The sequence below is a fragment of the Hylobates moloch genome, unplaced genomic scaffold, assembly GCF_009828535.3.
Source record: "Hylobates moloch isolate HMO894 unplaced genomic scaffold, HMol_V3 SCAFFOLD_1, whole genome shotgun sequence".
Taxonomy (NCBI): Eukaryota; Metazoa; Chordata; class Mammalia; order Primates; family Hylobatidae; genus Hylobates; species Hylobates moloch.
In genome coordinates, this window is record NW_026652276.1 from 42270845 (window position 1) to 42291720 (window position 20876).

Below are 20876 nucleotides of genomic sequence, written 5' to 3' on the forward strand. Positions count from 1 at the left end.
ATTACATACCATTGATAGACGTGAATATACAACAAAGAATCACCAATCATCTGAAGAAAAAGAATAGCATAAAAGAGAGGGAACAAACCAAAAGAGTAGAAGAACTAATTCCTGAAGAAACAGAGTTAGTAGAAAAAAACAAAAGAGAGTTAAGACCATGCCATATCCTAAAGAAGAGCAGATGTGTGTGAAAAAGAATCTATCAGGACCTTGGAAATTAAAAACATGATCACCAAAATAAATAACAGATGGCTCAAATAACAGAATTTACATAACAGAAAGTAGAGTTAGTAAATTAAAATATGTGGCCAAGGAAATCTCCTAGGGTATAGTAAAAAATAATGAGATGAAAATAAGTACAAAGTTGAGAGATGGGAAAGACAGATGCAGGAGATCCAACATTCATCTAATTGGAGTTCTAAAAAGGGAGAACATCAGGAGGAAATTATCAAATAAGTAATTATGTAGGCATATGAAAAAGTGTTCAGCATCACTAATCATTAGGGAAATGCAAATCAAAATCACAATGAGAAAAAATCACCATTTTACATACATTAAGATGGTTATTACAAAAAAAAAACCCCAAAACAGAAAATAACAAGTGTTGGCAAGGATGTGGAGAAATTGGAATACTTGGGCATTGCTATGGGGATGTAAAATAATGCAGCCACTGTGGAACACAGTATGGTGCTTCCTCAAATAATTGAATGTAGAATTATCATATGACCCAGTGATTCTAACTCTAGCTATATACCAAAAAGAATTAAAAGCAAGGACTCAGATTTTTGTGTACTGATATTCATAGAGCATTATTCACAGTAGCCAAAAGGTGGAAACACCCAATGTCTATGAATGGATGAAAGGATAAACAAAATGTGGTATAACCATAAAATGGAATATTATTCAGCATTAAAAATGAAAGAAATTCTGATACATGCTATAACATGGATGAACTTTGAAAACATGCTTAAGTGAAATATGCCAGATATGAAAGGACAAATATCATATGATTCTACTTATATGAGATACTTAGAGTAGTCAAATTCATAGAGACAGAAAGTAGAACAGTGGTTATCAGGAGCTGGGGGAAATGAGTTATTGTTTAATGGTTATAGTTTCAGCTTGAGTTGAAAAATTTCTGAAGATGAATGGTCATAATGGTTATGTCACAATGTGAACATACTTAATGCCACTGGGTTATATACTTAAAAATAGTTAAATGGCAAATTTTATGTTTGTATATTTTACCACAATCAAAAACCCTTAAAGCAAAGCAAAACATATTACAGTATTGCTTTTGCATTTAAATAAATTAGACATTTTTATAAAGAAAGAACTATGGAAAGTTTCACTGAGCTGGAGTCTTCACATGGAACGAACTCATTGAGTGATGAGCAGAAGTAACAGTAAAAGAAATAAGCCTAGACACATCATGACGAATTTTCTGAACTCTAAAATTAAAGAGAGAATCCTAAAAACCACAGACCAGAAAAAAGATTACTTTTTTTAGTAATCTTTATTGCTACGGACTAAATATTTGTGTACCCCCAAAATTTGTATGTTGAAATCCTACCCCCCAAGGTGATGGTAATAGGAGATGGGGCCTTTGGGTGGCAATTAGGTCATGAGGGCTGAGCCCACTTGAATGGGACTAGTGCTTTTATTAAATTCCAGAGAGCTCCCTTACCCCTTCTACCATGTGAGGACACAGCAAGAACCAGAAAGCATCAGACCCTGATATGGTTTGGCTGTGTCCACACCCAGATCTCATCTTGAATTACCATGTGTTGTGGGAGGGACCTGGTGGGAGGTAACTGAATCACGGCGGCAAGTCTTTCCTGTGCTGTTCTCATGACAGTGAATAAGTCTCACCAGATCTGATAGTTGTAAAAAGAGGAGTTCCCCTGCACAAGCTTTCTTCCTTTGCCTGCTGCCATCCATGTAAGATGTGACTTGCTAGTCCTTGCTTTCCACCATGATTGTGAGACTTCCCCAGCCATGTGGAACTGTAAGTCCAATTAGACCTCTTTCTTTTGTAAATTGCCCAGTCTTGGGTATGTCTTTATCAGCAGCATGAAAACTAACTAATACAGTAAATTGGTACCAGTAGAGTGGGGTACCTGAAAATGTGGAAGCAGCTTCGGAACTGGGTAACAAACAGAGGTTGGAACAATTTGGAAGGCTCAGAAGAAGACAGGAAAATGTGGGAAAGTTTGAAACTCCCAGAGATGTGTTGAATGGCTTTGACCAAAATGCTGATAATGATATGGACAATGAAAAGCAGGCTGATGTGGTCTCAGATGGAGATGAGGAACTTGTTGGGAACTGGAGCAAAGGTGACTCTTATGTTTTAGCAAAGAGACTGGTGGCATTTTGCCCCTGCCCTAGAGATTTGTGGAACTTCGAACTTCAGAAAGACAATTTAAGGTATCTGGTGGAAGCAATTTCTACACAGCAAAGCATTCAAGAGGTGACTTGGGTGCTGTTAAAGGCATTCATTTTTAAAAGGAATACAGGGCATAAAAGTTTGGAAAATTTGCAGCCTGACAATGCAGTAGAAAAGAAAATCCCATTTTCTGAGGAGAAATTCAAGCTGGCTGCAGAAATTTGCATAAGTAATGAGGAAGCAAATGTTAATCCCCAAGACAATGGGGAAAGTGTCTCCAGGGCATGTCAGAGGCCTTGACAGCAGCCCCTCTCATCACAGGCTCAAAGGCCTAGGAAGAAAAAGTGGTTTTCTGGGCCAGACCCAAGATTCCCATGCTGTTTGCAGCCTAGGGACTTGATACCTGCATCCCAGCTGCTCCAGCTGTGACTAAAAGGGGCCAAGGTACAGCTCAGGCCATGGCTTCAGAGGGTGCAATCCCCAAGCCTTGGCGTCTTCCAAGTGGTGTTGAGGCTGCAAGTGCACAGAAGTCAAGAATTGAGGTTTGGAAACCTCTACCTAGATTTCAGAGGTTTTGAAATGTGAGGACATGAGATTCGGGAGGGGCCAGGGGCAGAATGATATGGTTTGGCTGTGTCCCCACCCAAATCTCATCTTGAATTCCCACATGTTGTAAGAGGGACCTGGGGGGAGGTAGTTGAATCACAGAGGCAAGTCTTTGCCATGCTGTTCTCCTGATAGTGAATAAGTCTTGCCAGATCTGATGGTTTTAAAAAGAGGAGTTCAGGCTGGGTATGGCGGCTCATGCCTGTAATCCCAGCACTTTGGGAGGCCAAGGGCAGGAGAATTGCTTAAAACCAGGAGGCGGGAGGTTGCATGACCAAATCACACCACTGCACTCACCTGGCAAAGACAAAGGTTCTGTCTCAAGAGGAGTTCCCCTTCATTCACGAGCTCTCTCTCTTTGCCTGCTGCCATCCATGTAAGATGTGACTTGCTTCTCCTTGCCTTCCACCATGATTGTGAGGCTTCCCCAGCCACGTGGAACCGTAAGTCCAATTAAACCTCTTTCTTTTGTAAATTGCCCAGTCTTGGTTAAGTCTTATCTGTAGCATGAAAACAAACTAATACAGACCCCAAATTTGCTGGCACCTTGATCTTGGACTTCCAGCCTCCAGAAATGTGAGAAATAAATTTCTGTTGTTTATAAGCACCCAGTCTACTGCATTTGTTATAGCAGCCCAAAATAACTAAGACATCTACCAAAGAGAAAAAAAGCATATTGGCATCTTATTTATAACATATGACACTAGAAAACAATGGAGTGATGTCTTCTAAATTCTGAAGGAAATTATTTTGAGCCTAGAATTCCTGCTTCAGCAAAACTGGTATTCATGTGTGTGGAGGGGAAGGCAATTTTTGAACACATAAGATCTCAGTTTACAACTTATGAATTCTTTCTAAATCAATTATTGAAAGCTATAGTAAACTGAGAAATTGGTTTTAAAAAAGAAGTGTAATTCAAGGAAAAAATAGATACTAATAGGAATTTTAATTAAAATTAAATAATTATTGATAATATGGCTATATGACTATAATTTCTTAAAAAGATAAGTGTACCATAAAATATTTCATAATAATTAGAACTTAAAATTCAAAGCAATTTCAACGAAACTGGGAAAAGAGAAAGGGAAAGTAAGTGAGAGGGTTTTCCCTTATTCTGGGGGGAGTGAGATTTTAAATACAGATTAAATATCAATTCTGAGAAAAATGTAAGTTTAAATATATTTATTAAAAACCTAACAATAACTACTGGAACGGTAAAAATAAGATTTATAACTTTCAAATACCATATGAAAACAGAAAACCTTATCATCAAAAGAGAAGAACAACTACCCAAAACAACACAAAACAGAAAACAAGCAAAACCAAACCAAGACAAAAAGCCTTACAAAGAGAAGACACAAAATGAGAAAGCAAAAATAAGATTGATTGATATAACAAATACAGCACTTTCAAGTCCTAGGGACTGTTCAAAGTGCTTTACAAATATTAGCTGATTTAATCAAACATACAATTACCTCAGTAAATGTGAATAGGTTAAATTCCTCAATTAAGAAAACCAGATTCTGATGTCTTAAGTTGTGTTAAAACAAGACAAGAGAGAAAACAAGAGAAATAATATCTTTAAACAAAATGACAAAGTTTGTTAAAAAGCCAGGAAAATTACACCAAAATAAAACAAAACAAAGTAGCAGGGATGGCAATATTACTACTGAACAAACTAAAATTCAAATCGAACAGGATTAAATGGAATTTTAAAAAATTACATATGTAAATATATGTCACTATAATATATGCCATTATATTTCATATTTTTAAAATATAAAAATTTATAATTTTTTAATTTTTTAAATACAAAATATAATAATAAATCTGTAAATTTGTAAAAAGCTTTAAGAGTACTAACCTATGAGCCTCAGGATAATATCAAACATGTTAATTCAAAACTATCAGAAATGTCAGGATTTGAATTGATTCATGGGGTTGCAAAGGGAAGGAGACATTTTTGGCAAAAAGAAATTACCCTACCTGGTCAGCGAGGCCACTAGTGAGGTCACTTTGACTAAAACTGAGGGTCTGTGGAGGAGGCTAAGGAAGAAATAAGATTAGAAAGGTGGAGCAGGTATAGATTTTACTTCCAGGAAAGGTGATGAGGATCAAGAGAGAGATGTGATTACAGGTGTCCTTTAGAAAGGTAAATCAGGGCCAGGCACAGTGGCTCACGCCTGTAATCCCAGCATTTGGCTGAGGCGGGTGGATCACGAGGTCAGGAGTTCAAGACCAGTCTGACCAAGATGGTGAAACCCGGTCTCTACTAAAAATACAAAAATTAGCCTTGCGTGGGGGTGGGTGCCTGCAATCCCAGCTACTAGGAAGGCTGAGGCAGAGAATTGCTTGGACCCAGGAGGCGGAGGTTGCAGTGAGCTGAGATCACACCACTGCACTCCAGCCTGGGCGACAAATTAAGACTTCATCTCAAAGTGAGACTCACTTCACAAAGTGAGACTTCATCTCAAAAAAAAAGAAAAGAAAAGAAAAGAAAGATAAATCAGGCAGCAGCATGCAAAACTGGCTGGAGAAGAAATGGAGTATTGGCAACACAGGCAGAAGTACATATTCACTATTAGTAAATCAGTAGTACATTTCCACATTACCCTTATGCTCTTAGTCTATCAGAAAGAAGTATTTGGAAGTTGAGTTCAATAATATGAAAGTCTTCTGAAAATTGAGATGCTTTAAATATGTATTATTAATATTAATTATTCTCATTCTATAGTATTATATTTAAATGCTTAGTCTCTAAATCATGATCATAAATTGGTATCTATAATCCTTATCCTGTAGGTAATTGAAAGCTTTGAAGAAGTTGATCAAAGTGAATTCTTTCACCAAAGATCTAAGAATAGCCAGAAGATGTTCAATTACAGACGCAGTCCAGGCATATCTGCTCTTCCTCCCCTTTCTCTCTTTGCACTGTATCCCGCTCTACCTTATACAGAGAGTTAGGATATGGAAATTTTGGAAGGGTCCTATTATCTACAAGGACATAGCCTCCTATGGGAGAATCTGTCTTTTTCAGGATATGAAATCAGTTTTATAATTTTAAGGAAATTTTTGATACCTACATTTTTAAGGAAATGTAATTCTTGACTCTGCTGTAGGCCGTGCGCAGGAGCAGGCCCACAGAGAACGGAGTTTCCTGGTTTTAGGAACTGTCGTTTAGTAATGCAGTCTCCCAATCACCCGCATCAATGAAGGGGAGCCAAAATGGAGATAATCCCAATGGTAGATCATCCAAAAACACATGGCTCTTTAGTTTGGGAGTACATTCAATTACTTTTTCTTGCAGCTAGGTCTTTCTAAATCTGTATTCTCTGGTTAATGCTAAAGTAATTTGCTATCCCTGACCACACACTAATTTATAATGGGAAGAATGGCCCAGGTGGGCTGGTTGGCAATGGTGCATCAGCCTGAGATTAACCATTTGCCACAGATAATTACAAATGAGTAATTCAGAGCCAGATAATTGAGAATTCTTATATACTACATATTTTGTCTCAGGAGGCCAACTGTAAAATTCCTGTGATTTCTATGATTCTATGTGCATGTGTGTGTGTGAGAGAGAAAGAGAGAAATTAAGAAGAATTTATGATAATTTTATGGTAATCCTTTAGCACTAAAAGAGAATTACTAAGGCCTTGCTTTTAGGAATTGAAGTAACTTATCTTTAGCTGCTTTCTAACTTTGAAAATGTGAGGATTTTGATTTTTTTTAAAAAAAAATTCGGCCATAATCTTTAAGTAAATGACTTTAGTGTCACATACCAGAAAGGGAACATATAAAGATGAGGCTTATCATTTCTCAACTAGTTTCATCAAGAATTATAATTTTCAATGGGTAAACTTTGAGAGAAACTATACTATTAATCATTAAACTCAAGAGTTTTATCAAAGCCTCAAACATTATCACTGGCAACAAAAGACTGAATATAAACATAGTTAATTATCTCTCTGGCTTTACCAAATACCATTCTGAGGTACTGAAGACACCTATTAAGATAGACATAATTATTATTGACGGATATGATTTATTTATATATTTTCTATAATACCTATAAAATAAATAAATTAGAGGAAATCATAATCAAAATGTGTATTAAAATAACATTGTCAATAGCTATTGAATATTTGGCAATAGCAGTCAATAAATTAATTACAAGCTTGTCAAAATTTTGTATTGGAGATGATTGTCCTTTACCCAACTATCATTTCCTTGATGCCCACACCCTTTCTTAGAGAGCATACCTGGCACTGCCTGGAAAGAGCACTAGAACACTGTGTCCTTGCCTATCTGAGAGTGTGAGCCCATCACACTGAAGCTGAGCCTATCACATTCTCTCTCCTGGTTTTGGATGTGCGGACTAGAAACACCATTTGTAATCAGAGGTGGGAGCTGCTGTTTTAGGAGCACTGGTAATGGGAATTTTTCCAAAGACAAAAGAATGAAACAGGTGCAGCAGAGACAAGGAACCAGGGGCTAGAGGGACAGGAAGAAGAAGAAAGTGAGAGTAAAAGAATTTTGCTGATAACCTTCTGCCTCTATAAAATGTTTTAGTTCTTGCTAAAACTGGACACCTTGAGATGCTGTATCCTTACAATAAACTTCTCTGTAATTAGCCCAGCTTAAGTGGATTTCTTCTGGCAACTATGCATATGAAACTGCTCAACCACTATGTTAATTTTCAAGACTTCTAAAGATGGCAACAACTTACATTTCCCTGCCAGAATTTTGGAGAGAGGCAAGCAAATCTGACATCAGAAATGTAGTTGTCTCACTTTTGGTTTAAATCCTGAATCAGTTTAGGGAAGCAGTGGGTGAAGATTATTTTTAAACAGCCTACAGTCAACTTATCCTACTCAAAAGTATGACCAAAACACTGAGAAGGCAGAAGAGATAAAGAATTTTTATTTTCTGATAAGTAGTGGTTATTTTGACATAAAATAATTATTATATGAAAGTCCTTTGAACCATTGTGACTTGGATTGACAATTCGAGAAAGAGAGAGAGTGAGAGAGAGAATAGAGTGAGTGTACATGTGGCCTACTCCATGAAAGAGAAATTGGCAGATTCTTGAATCAACTACCTATTCTATTTCTATGATTATGTATTGGTTTAAAAAAAACTCCTTCTTAGTAAAGGCAAGTGTTGACTAAGCTATGTGTGTCACAATAAAAGCCATACACATTCTTTTTGGCCTGTTAAAACAAGGTTTAAGGAAAATGAGGAATAGTTCAAGCCAAGAACATCTGAGCAAATAATCAAATAAGAAAAACAATTAAAAGTTTGGGATGATATTAATAAACTGAGAAAAAAACACTGAGATAAGAATCTTGGGGGGAAATAGAAAGCACAGTAAAAAAATAAATGGGGCAAGAGTTAAGATGTGAAAAGACTGAGAAGAACTTCATTCTTACAGTAACATAAGAAAAGTCATAATATAAAATTATACTTACCTATGAGACAATAGGAAAGTGGTAGACAAAAGAAACCTTGACAAACTAATTTTTAATAGAGCAAAACCTTTCATGGGTGAGCAGAAAGTGACAACATCCTCTAGGGTAAGTTCTGTGTCTAGATATAGGCAGGCAGATGAGAAGACATGCCATAAACTTGATAAGTGTATCAGGTAAGAAGAGGCCAGCTGATCTATTGGCAATGGTGAAGGAAGGCAGGATGGACTGAGGTATGGAAGACCCCTTAAATGCAGCATTTTTTCTTGGCATAATAATTCTCCCCATTCTTTTCTTCCACAATTTGTTGAGAAAATCTGGGCATGCTGTATTAGATAACAAGAACTGGGGTAAATAGTTTGTTAATTTTAGAATTTATGGTAATCTAGCTAGAAATTAGACTTTTTAATGTTTGCTGTAGCTATAGATGCCAGAAGCTTCAAGTTCCTCTGGCATCTTTGTTTTTGTCCCCCTTCTTGACTTTCGGCTTCCCTAGGTATTCCTCCTCAAAAAGAGTTGTGTTGTACAGCTCTTTCAGCTATAATCCACTGTTATAATACTGGAGCCCTGCTGGTGTGGTGATAAGCCATGGCAGATAAGAAGCATTCTATACTCTTCTAATTAAATCTCTATGTTTTATTGGGCCTGTGTATTTTACAAGTTTTTCTCCAGTGGTAAAGACCTTTTTCCCTCTCTTGCCTCTCCTCCTATCCCTGACCACTCCAATCCCAATCTATTTTCTTAAAGCCTTGACACTTGTTGACTATGTCTTTCCTCCTTACATGAGACAGGAAGACTGGAGGGAGCTTCAGTGGGAAGAATGTCCTTCCCCCAATTGGGATAAAGTTCTGAAAGATTCTTTCCCCATGGAGCATAGGCCATTGTTAGGAAGAGGTCTCTGGGTATAGTTCCCATTGGGATATTTCTGGGTATATTTCTCACTCTTCCTCTTCTCTTCCAGAGCTACCAGGGGATCTTCCTTCGCTCTTCACTGTGAGAACCTGCTGAGGTCCCTGAAAATACAGTCTGTGAAAGTGTAGGGGCCACCTACTACTGTGATTCCCAGGAGTTTCTCATTCAAGTCCATACTCAGCCTCCAACAATTTATGAAAATTACTGTGTAAAGGTTCTGTCTACTTTATGGCTTGAGTGCCTTCTGCTTCAGGTAAGAAGCTCTTGGCTATGTTTCTCTGGATAAACCTGTCTCCCCAGATTTTGGGGAGAAGCTTTGCCCTATAACCTCAGTTCTCTGATGTGTCCAATAAGAGTCATTGATTTTCAGTTTTCCAGCTTCTTCTTGTTGTAAGGATGAGAGTGATGACTCAGGCTGCTAACACGTCAGAACTAAAACTGGAAATCACATTTATATATTTTCATCCAACAACTACAAAGTACACTTTCATTTCTAGTACACATGGAAGATAGACCATGGCAGTACATTTAAAGGATTGAAATAATACAGAGTATTTTCTATGATCAAAATAGAATTAAGTTAGAAATCAATAATAAAAATTGATACATGAAAAATCTACAGTATTTGGAAACTAACACTAACTTCTGAATAACCCATAAGTCAAAGGAGAATCAAAGGGAAATGAGAAAATGTTCAAACTAAATTAAAATGACACTACAAAATATCAAAATGCATGGAATAAAACAAAAGTAGGGCTAAGGGAGTGTATTAGTTAACTACTATTGTATGATAACTTTGCCAAAAATATAGTTATTTAAAACAATATATAGTTATTATCTCACAGTTTCTGTGGGTCAGCAGTCTGGGCATGACACAGCTGGCCTCTGCTCCAGGGTGTCACAAAGCAGCAATTAAGGTGTTAGCCATGGCTGCTGTCTCAGCTAAAGACTTGACTGGAGAAGAATTTACTTCCAAACTCATGCAGTTTTTAGCAGGATTCAGTTCCTTCCCATAAAGAAAACTCAAGGCCCAGATGGTTTAACTGGTAAATTATATCTTTAAAGGGGAAATAATGCCAATCTTACGTAAGTTCTTTCAGAAAATAGATGAGAAAACAATACTTCCCAACTTTGTTGTGAAGCCAGAATAACCCTAAAACCAAAATTGGCAAGTACATTACAAGAAAAGAAGTAACAGACCATTTTCCCTAATTACTACAGATGGAGAAGTAAGTTTTAACAAAATTTTAACAATATAACTCTAGCAATGTGCACATAGGGTAATACAGCACAACCAAGTGGGGTTTATCCGAGGGATTCAAGGTCACTTTAATGTAAAAATGTGACTCGTTGTGAGGTGTGGTGGTTCATGCCTGTACTCCCAGCACTTTTGGAGGCCAAGGCAGGAGGGTTGCTTGAGCCCAGGAGTTTGAGATCAGCTTGGGCAACATAGGGAGACCCTATCTCTACAAATAATTTAAAAATTAGCTGAGCATGGTGGCACACACCTGTAGTCTCAGCTACTCAGGAGGCTGAGGCAGGAGGAACACTTGAGCCCAGGAGTTCAAGGCTGCAGTGAGCCGTGATCTCACTACTGCACTCCAGCCTGGGCGACAGACCAAGACTCTGTCTCAAAAAAAAAAAAAATAAAATAAAATAGTTCATCACATTAACAGAATAAAGGAGAATCATCATGTAACCTTCTTCATAGATATCGAGCAATAATTTAACAAAATTCAACTCTTTTGTAGTAAAATCGCTCAGGAAATATAAATAGAAGGAAACTTTAATAACCTGACATGAAAACTCTATGGCTACAAAAGACTTAATAGTGAAGTTTTGGATACTATCCTACTAAGTTCAGAAATAACAAAAAACAGTTTGTTCTTATCACTTGCATTCAGCATTGTACTGGAAGTCCCAGCCAATACTACAACATGGCAAGAGAATAAAATAAAATGCATAAATATTGGGAATGAGTAAGTAAAACTCTTTATTCACAAATGATATGATTATGTACATAGAAAATGCAAAAGAATCTACAAAACTCTGCTAGGTCTCACAAGTGAAGTCAACAACAAACAATTGGAAGATAACGTTTTTTAAATGATGGATAGTAGCATCAAGAAACATAAAATACCTAGGAATAAATTTAATGACAGATATACATGTTTGCTAGACTGACGACTATAAAACATTGATGAGAGAAAGAAAATCTAAATAAACGGAGAGCCATACCATTTTCACAGATTGAAAGATTCAATATTGTGAAGATATCAGTTATCCCTTGTAATAGTTTCTTATGGTTGTTTAACAATTTACCAAAAGTTTAGTCGGTTGAAATAATACAAACTCCTTATTTTATAGCTCGGGAGATCAAGGAGTCAGATGTGGGTCTCATTGGGCTAACATAAAGGTGTCAAGACTCTTTTCCTTCTGGAGGCTCTGGGGAAGAATCCATTTCCTTGTCTTTTCCATCTTCTAGAGGCCACCCACTCTCCTTGGCTCATGGCCTCTTCCTCCGTTTTGAAACATCAACAACAGCATTTCAAGTTTTTTTTGTATTGCATCATTCTGACCTCTTTTTCTGCACCCCTTTTCCATAGCTAAGGACTGCTGTGATCACATTGGCCCCATCCAGATAAGCCAGGATAGCCTCCCTATTTTAAGGTTAATTGGATGGCAAACTTAACTACATCTGCAACCTTAATTTCCCTTTGCCACATAGCCTAACTTATTTACAAGTTCCAAGGATTAGAATATGAACGTCTTTGGCAGGGGGTGAGGGGAAGGGAAAAATTATTCTGCCTGCCATTTTCCTCAAATGATCTGTAAATTCAATACAATTCCAACAAAATACTGGCATACCCTTTTGTAGAAATTGACATGCTGATACTAAAATGTATAATGAATACTAAACAACTTAGAACACTTGACCCTTGTGCAACATGAGGGTTAGGGGCACCAACCCCCATGCACTTAAAAATTTGCATATAACTTTTGACTTTCCAAAAATTTAACTACTAACTGGAAGCCTTAATGATAACAGTCAATTAACACTTATTTTGTTTGTTATATGTACTATAACAAACTGTATTCTTATAATAAAGTAAGCTAGAGAAAAAATGCTATTAAAATCATAAGGAAGAGGTAATACATTTACAGTACACCTGGTATTTATTGATACTGTAAGTTTGCATTGTCTGTTTACAAGATCGATTGTCTGTCTGAAATAGTGGGTGACCATAGCTGCAGACCTCCATCTGTGGTACATATCAAGCAATTCGACTTTTTCTTGTAGTGTCATAATTTTTCTCTGCTTCTTGGGAGTGCTTCCAGCATCACTAGTGGCACTTTGTATGGGTCCCATGGTGTTACTCAAGGTCTATGCTGTTTCACTAAACTCACTGAAAAGTATGCAAGAACTGAGAGAAATCACTTTCCACTGCAATATGCAATATACTGAAGAGACAAACTGCTCATGTGGAGATGATTAGCATCACATGGCATTTTAAGCAGATACTTGCAACATTTGAGCTCATGGAAATAGCAACAGGAGGTAGCTATGAAATTATGACAGTAGTACAATATGTACAACAGTGAATTTTATGTAGTTGTGATTCAGTACTGCATCTTTACATTTGTGTACATTTCTCAGGACTGTGAGTGGCACCATCTATGATCTGTAAATGCTTATATGCATACGTTTTGATAAATTCTAACTCTATAAAAGATCTATGTATATTTTATGGTACTAAAGGATAAAATAGGTTAGTATCTATGTATGTTTTATGCATTCATGACATATCTAACTTTTTCTTAATTTGGGGGGTATTTCTAGGCTACGCGGTTCTTCTGTAAGTTTTTTCAAATTGTCACAAATCTCAAAAAAAATTTCAATATATTTATTGAAAAAAAATTCATGTTTAGGTGTACCTGTGCACCTAAATCCATGTTGTTCAAGCACCAAAGGTACTTAAACAATCTTGAAAAGGGTAACCAAATCTGGCAGGCATTCACTACCTGATTGGAATATTGTCAATAAAGCCACAGTGATTAAGAAAATGTAATACTGGTATCAGAATAGACTAATAGATCAATAACAAATGGTGCTGGAACATTTGGATATCCATATGGGAAAAAGAAGGACCATGATGAATACCTTACATTCCCAAAAATTAACTCAAGATGGATTACACACTTAAACTTAAAAGTTATACTATAAAGTCCCTAGAAGAAGACACAGGAAAATATCTTTGTGACCTTGTGATAGGCAAAGTTGTCTTAAAATATGAAAAGACCTAATTCTAAAGAAAAAAAATTGATAAACTAATAAACTGGATACAATTTTTAAATTCTGCTTATCAAAAGACACTATAAAGAAAATGAAATCTGAATAGTAAACTTGGAGAAAATATTTGCAGTACATGTATCTAACCATCATGAGTGCATGTTGCATCACCAAGACCCCTCTCTGAGACTAGAGGATTGTGCAATGAGCTGCTTAGAAAATTGTTGGCTGACAGTTCTCAGTTGACAACCCTCTTCAAGAATTGCTTAGGCTGAAGATGTCACACCCCCTTTTGGGGGTAGTCCGCCTCTAATATCCTATTGACTCAGGAGTGGAAATGTTTGGTCCTGCACTGCAACTTAGGAAAATTCTGAAGGCCCACCAGGTTCAGAATTTCATGTTGTGACTACACAGATGGCCAATTTCTCCCTTTAATGATCTTCCTTTTTCCTACAGATGTTGATCCCAAGAGCACTCCCTAATACTTCTCATACATTTGCCTCTCCATCTGCTTCCTATGAAACCCATTCTGAGAAGCATTGACAAAAGACTTGTGTCCCTGATAGATAAATTACTCCTACAAATCAATAATTTTAAAGTAAAACAACCAAAGTTTTAAAAATGGGCAAAATACTTAAATAAATACTTCACAATAAGGGATATACAAATGGTTAATAAACTTATGAAAAGATTGTCAAGATAATTAATCATCAAGGAAATGCAAATCAAAACTACAATGAGAATACCCACACACCCATTAGAATAACTGAAAAATAAAAGTATTAACAATACCAAGTGTGGGAGATAACATGGAGCAACTGGATCTTTCATACATGGCTAATGGAGTTGTGAATTGATGTAATCACTTTGGAAAACTACTTGAATGTTTTACAATGTTCACGATATACCTACCTCATAATCCAGCAATTCCACACTTAGATATTTACCTACAAGAAATGAAAACATATATCCATGAAAAGATTTAAACAAGAATGTTCATTACTGCTTCATTTATTAATTTAAAAATAACCAAATTAACCATCAACAAAAGGATAGATAAAGAAGTTGTGGCATTTTCATACAATGGAATACCACATAGCAATAAAAAGAAGGAACTACTGATAGATGCAACAACATGAATGAATCTCAAAAACACTCTGTTAAGTGAAAGACGCTAGACTCCCCAGAATGACATACTGTGTGTTCAGTAACAGGCGAAATTAACATATGAAGATAGAAATCAGAGCAGTGATTGCCTGAAGAGGAGGGGCTATAGACCTTGAAGAGAACTTTCCAGGGTAAGAATTTTCTAGGGTGATGGCAATGTTCTATAACTTAATTGGAATATTGATTTACAGGGTCATATATTTGTCAAAATTCATCAAACTGTACACTTGAGATCTGTGCAGTTTACTGTGAGAGGGAAGATATTATTTGACAAAAAAATGTAGAGAGAAAACTGCTAATAAAGCATCAGTAAGACAGGAGAATAGTGGTGGGAGACGTTTAGAGAAACATGCTCTGTTTCTTGGCCAGTTCCAAGGCTCCTAACATATCTGCTTTCCCTGGAGAGCCTGATAATAGATACTTGCTATGAAATTCAAGCACACATGAAAATTCAGAACATGTTCATCTTTATCAACGGTAATAGTTTTGAGGGCAAAACATGCAGTCAAGTGTAGTGCTGCACTTAGAAGTGCCTACCCAGCCACAAAATGCAGGGTTAAAGCCCAGCTCTGCCTCCGTTTATGAGATCCAGACAAGTTAGTTATCCTCTCAGCTGTAAAATGGGGATAATGATAATAATTGCATCCACTTAGTGGGGCCACCTTGAGGATTAAATGACTTAACACATGCAAGCCTCCTAAAAAGTGTTTGCCATATAATAAGTGCTTGATAACTGTTAATATCGTATGAATTCTAAAGTTCATCCTCCTGCATGGATTTGCTATTGTGCAAGTTTAAAGATATCAAGCAGAAAAGGATATATAGATCTTTGAAAACTTGAATCTGCTTGTATATTTCTCTGAAAATGTCACTGGCACCGCTGTGGCAACCCAGCAGTGATGGTTTCTATTCAGGGAAGAGGTTGTTCTGAATTCAATAAGGATTTTTGCAGAGAATCAAGAGGCTGTGGGTTCTGGTCAAGGTTTCACTGTAGCGTCTACCAAAGTGGGGTGGTAAAGGACCTATTGTGGCTAAAATCATTTCTTCCCACACCAATGGTTACAAAGTTAAACAGCTACAGTTAACCGGCAGTAGCTGCAACTGTGGCTGCTTGCTTTCTTCAAATTATGTAAACTACAACCAGCCAGAATACTAGTGAAATATTGAATAGTACATTTGCTTTTATTGGTTTATCCTTTATTCAATTAAAGTCTGTGAACATCTTCATTTCACTTCAGATTTTAGCAAAGATATCCATTAATTAGACCTCAAAATAACTACATTTCTACAAACTAAATTGAGTTAGCCAGCTTATATTACCAGCAATAGTTTTTTAGTCTGAAATAAATATATGGTACCATCCCAAAAATCTGATGTAGCTTTCTTGAAAAAATTTGAATTTCCTAGTAGTATACAGCAATCCAGAGATGTTACTTACTGATATAGAGCTGCTGTATACTGTATCTTATTGAATCAGAATTATTTCTCAGTTGGTTATTGGATGCATAAATCCAACCAAAATTATCACCTATCAACCTGAAAACATTAAACTTACAAAGCCAAATGGATCATCTGGCAAATCATAAATATGGCCATGGCATCCGAGTACACACCAGCACTCTGTTGTCTTGAGTCTAGACTTGGAGGAAACGTTAACTCTTTCAGGAAGCCAGTAGAGTAGGACAGCTGCATTCTCCTAGAAACAACTCCATATAATTAGGTTTAGGAAGCCAAACTGCCCTTCACATCTGAAAAGGCACCCTTCCAAGCAGTACATGGCAAAAAGTCTCCTTCAGTTTTCCTGTCCTCTCTCCCCAGGAGCCAGTGACCTCCAGAACTGTAGACAAAGCAGCTTTTGCTGCATTTAAAACAAACAGATAGCACAGGAAGGTGACCCAGTGTGATCAAGAGAATATTAGGCAGTTCTCACTGATCATAAGAATGTAAAGTTGAACCCTCATTAATATGCTGTTCCTGATTTCCTCTTGAGAGAAAGTTGAATTTGGGGTTACCAGAAGGCAGAGCCATTTCAGGGTGAAGCAAAGTGGGCTTTTGTTTCATTTTGTTTTTGTTTTAGAGTGGCTTGTTGAGTCCTCTATCATTCCTCTCCTCTCTATGCCCTATTGTGATTTTCTTTGTCCTGTACATACACTTACATAGAGAGTAACCAAACATCTTACTTATTTCTAGACACTTCTTTCAAATATGTTATTTCCCCCATAAGCATACTCATATCTATCAGATCATGTTTCCTACTTTTTAATTTGAAAACCAAGGTCACCAAGATGCCCATGATGAAAACACTGCCCCATTCTATACTGAGTGTCTGTCTTCATTCCCTTATCATTAAGCGTGGCAGACGTTTTGCTACATTGGTATTCTCTGCCATTGTCTGCATGTTAGTTAACATTCTTTTGGTTCCAAGTGTTAGAAACAGTCTGGCTAAGTTAAGTTAAAAAGGTAACTTATTGAAAGGACGCAGAGGCAGCTCCCAAATCTGGGGATGAGGGGAACAGCCAAGACTGCTGACTGAAACCTCAGCAGCAGGAATCTGTGGACTTTCTCTCTAGAGTGCTGCCTTTGATGTGCTTCAGCTCAGAGTAATCCCATCTCTGTGAGTCTTGGTTCAAAATTCCAAATTGGAGATTCCAGAGAGAATCTCATTTGCTCAGCTCAGAACAGGTGTTCACCGCTGTGTCAATCGGCTAGGGACAGAGGTGAAAGCCCCTCAGTAAGATATGGCTGCTGAGGATCTCTCCTTTGCCTGTCTGGGGCAGGTCCCCTTCAAGCAAAGTGACACCAACAGGCATTTAAGCTCAGGAACCTCTCTTTGTATATTGCTTTGAATAGAACCATGCCTCGAAGCATTTCTTTAATACTTTACCATAATACTTCCAACAATGGTTAGGGGTATTGTCTCTTCATCCCAAAAGAAAGGCATGTTTTTAAGTCTAAATATTCCCATGGCTTTGAAAACATCATTTGGCTCATCTCGAAGTGGTAGAGAGAGTGCTGGGCTAACAATGGGTTACAATAGACCTACTGAGCATGCCTGACCAAGTTTTGAAAAAGAAAACTTCCATAATCAGGTAAGATACATCCACCTACCAAAAGACATAATTTAGGGTGGAAGAAAGAAGGGCTCTTTTAAAATGCCAACCGGTTAGTTTATGGCCTCTATCAGTGCTGCAGTGATGGAAAAGGAAGGTGTCAAAAAAGTAAAATAGCTGATTTACTATCTACAAAAGATTAACAGCTTGCTAGGCCTGGGTGAGTATGGAAGTAGAGGCGAGTGAACTGTTCCCGTTGGAGACACACTGCTGAAAAGAGGCTGGGTGAGCAGATTGACCAGCTTCTTTTTGTTGTGAGGAAAAAGTTGCCATCCATCATGATTGAACTCTTCATTCTAGGGAAGTGTTTGGAAATCCAGATTGTTTAAGGTTCATTTCACAAACTGAGATAAACAAATTATTCTGGGACTAAATAATAAGCAAATTTCTACTTTCTGTCTAAATGAGGGATATCACTGACCATCCGTCTCCTTTGAGGATTTATTCAAGTCGCCCTTTTTGGAGTAGGTGACACCAACATGCCCAGGAGGCTATAGTTTGGTAAAGGCAAGCCTCAGTAGAGTTGATACGGCCAAACTGTGGGTCAAACCAAGGAAACAAGATGTTGGCCAGGACTGGAGGCAAGCCAGTTTCAGAGCCAGAGTTACCTTTTCTGGGCTATCTGTCCGAATGCTGGGAGAGGCCATCTGGGAATTGCAGCTTCTTCTGGTTGGAAGCAAGAGGTTGAGAATCGGCATCTGGGACAAGACCACTGTTCAACCCTCCCAACCAAGCCTAAGCCCAGAGCTGGAGCATGAGGCACTGAGCATAGGACAGTGTTTCCATATGTTCGGAACCCAAGGCCGTTGACTGGAATAATCTGAGGAAGTCATAAATACGTAGATAAATTCTAGCACATGTCAAAATAGAAACTAATAAGCAAATGTTTTTCTAAAGTCATGAAGAAGAAAATCACATTCTTTATTAGTGTGCTGTCAAAACCTGTCAGTCTCATCTGGTTTCTAAGCATATAAGATACAGAATCTATTTTCCGATATCGAATCCATCTTTCTTTTACCAATGACCCTGGGCATGAGTTCACGTAATGGATTAGCCTTGCTCACGTTTAACCTGCACTCCTCAGGCCTCTGAAAAATATTCTATCCTGATAAGCTTGTATTAGGGTAGTGCTTCTAAACCCTATCAGACCTAATGTCCCCTTTTAGAGCACATATTATATAATACCTTCTTTATTATCTTGAGATTAAAATCACAGATGATATATCTTACCTTCAAACATAATGTTTTAAAAATCCATATAATGCCATAACTGTAATTTAAATAAGAAATAAAAGGAACATAATGTATAATAAAATAACATCTATCAATATGGAGAAGCTCAGACATGACTTCATTAGAAGACAGAATGAAGAAGTCAGATGTTTGTGCCTCTATGTAGAGCTACTATGATTACAACAGCTAAAAATGCCAACAGACAGAGGTGCAGTGTTGGCAGCTCAAGTGCCCCAAGCAATATCATTGCCAGTGATACAATTTTCTGAAGTGGCTAACAACTCTTGGTTAAGTTCCCAACAAAGCAAAGTATAATCTTCCCTCCACTCACATGGTAGTTGCACTCATGGAAAATTCAGTATATATTTAAACTGTACCCCAAATAGTCTGTGTTTATATAAAAATTGAGTTAGGCTTTAAGCTTAGATAATTGCAAACAGGTTTTTCACCTACATTGCTGTCTTCTGGGACATCTAAAAGTCATGGCAATCATGCATCAGTTATTCACTGTGCAAGATCATCCAGCACATTGCAGTACATAGAGAATCCTTGACACTTACCTAATGGCAATTACAGCCCTCAAACACTGTGAAAATCAAAATGTCTCCCCCATATTTCCAAGTGGCCCTTAAGGGAAGGTATATCCCTGAGAGCTACTGTATTAGGGCATCTTACTACAACTCAAAATATAAGCATCATTTAATTAGCCCTTTTTTCAGTATGAAGATACTATATTGTTGAAAACCAAAGTCATGCACCAACCTATACAGGCCAAACCTACCAGGTTGTAATCAAAAGCTCAGGATGGAAAGTGTTCACACATTTTAGGTTGCCTCATCCACTGTAGAGTTTACAAACATGGTATCAAATCCTAATCTGCCCTATACCTGTAACCTTCTAGAATACTATGTGTCTGCAGAATAAACATTTAATATTAACTATCTGTGACTTATGTATAATCTAAGTGTTAAGCCCTTTTCTAATGTATCTTATATTTTGTCACAGGAACTCATATAAGACAATGGACTGTGAACTACTCCCAGGCAGTAGAACCATATCCTAATCAAGAACATTTGCTGCCTCCTGGCAAGGGGGGTCTTGGCAACATGTACCTAGTTAAATTTCAGAATTGCTATGACCCAGTGACTTCTCTTTGCCTCCTCTCTATAAATGAGAGTGTTGGTTTAGCTCATCCTTTCCCTGTATCATATTGAAGGAAGGTATTTATAAGTAGGGAGAGGGGATGGCGATAACTTGTCTTTTTAGTTTATAGGTTTCCAGATCAAGAGGAGTTGCTCTTGAAGAGTGAAACCTCATCTGCAGTTGGACCTGATTTGGAGAATGAAATCATGGCCGTCAAGTCTGCTGCCATAATAAGATGCGATTTTTGATGGACCTGAAAAGACTATAGTAGATTTGCAAGGGGAAAAAGAAAAGAAAAGAAAAGCCACAATTTCTTTGAATTTCCTCCCATTGCCATTTGGTCCTGTGATCTGCATTTGTCAATCGGACATTAGCAAATGTGATGCAAAGAGACATTTGAAAGACATGCACATTGGGGTTCAGAATTGTTGCTTGGAAACTATGGAAGCAAGCTTGAACTAGCCTCTTAGAGGAAAAGAAGATGTGGAAGCAGGCCATGGCCACCCATCCTGCCCACAAGCGGACTGCAACCACATGAGTAAGCCTGGGTCAGACCAGCA

General features: G+C 37.4%; 1 protein-coding gene across 2 annotated transcripts in view; it reads left to right on the forward strand.

Annotated features, from left to right (window-relative positions):
- Nucleotides 1–20876, forward strand: part of TYW5 (tRNA-yW synthesizing protein 5) — a 273481-nt gene that overhangs the window by 184807 nt on the left and 67798 nt on the right. For both annotated transcript variants that reach the window (XM_058439881.1, XM_058439880.1), the window contains exon 2: nt 9422–9625. The gene's annotated coding sequence lies outside the window, so the exon portion shown is untranslated. The remainder of the gene's footprint in view (nt 1–9421; nt 9626–20876) is intronic.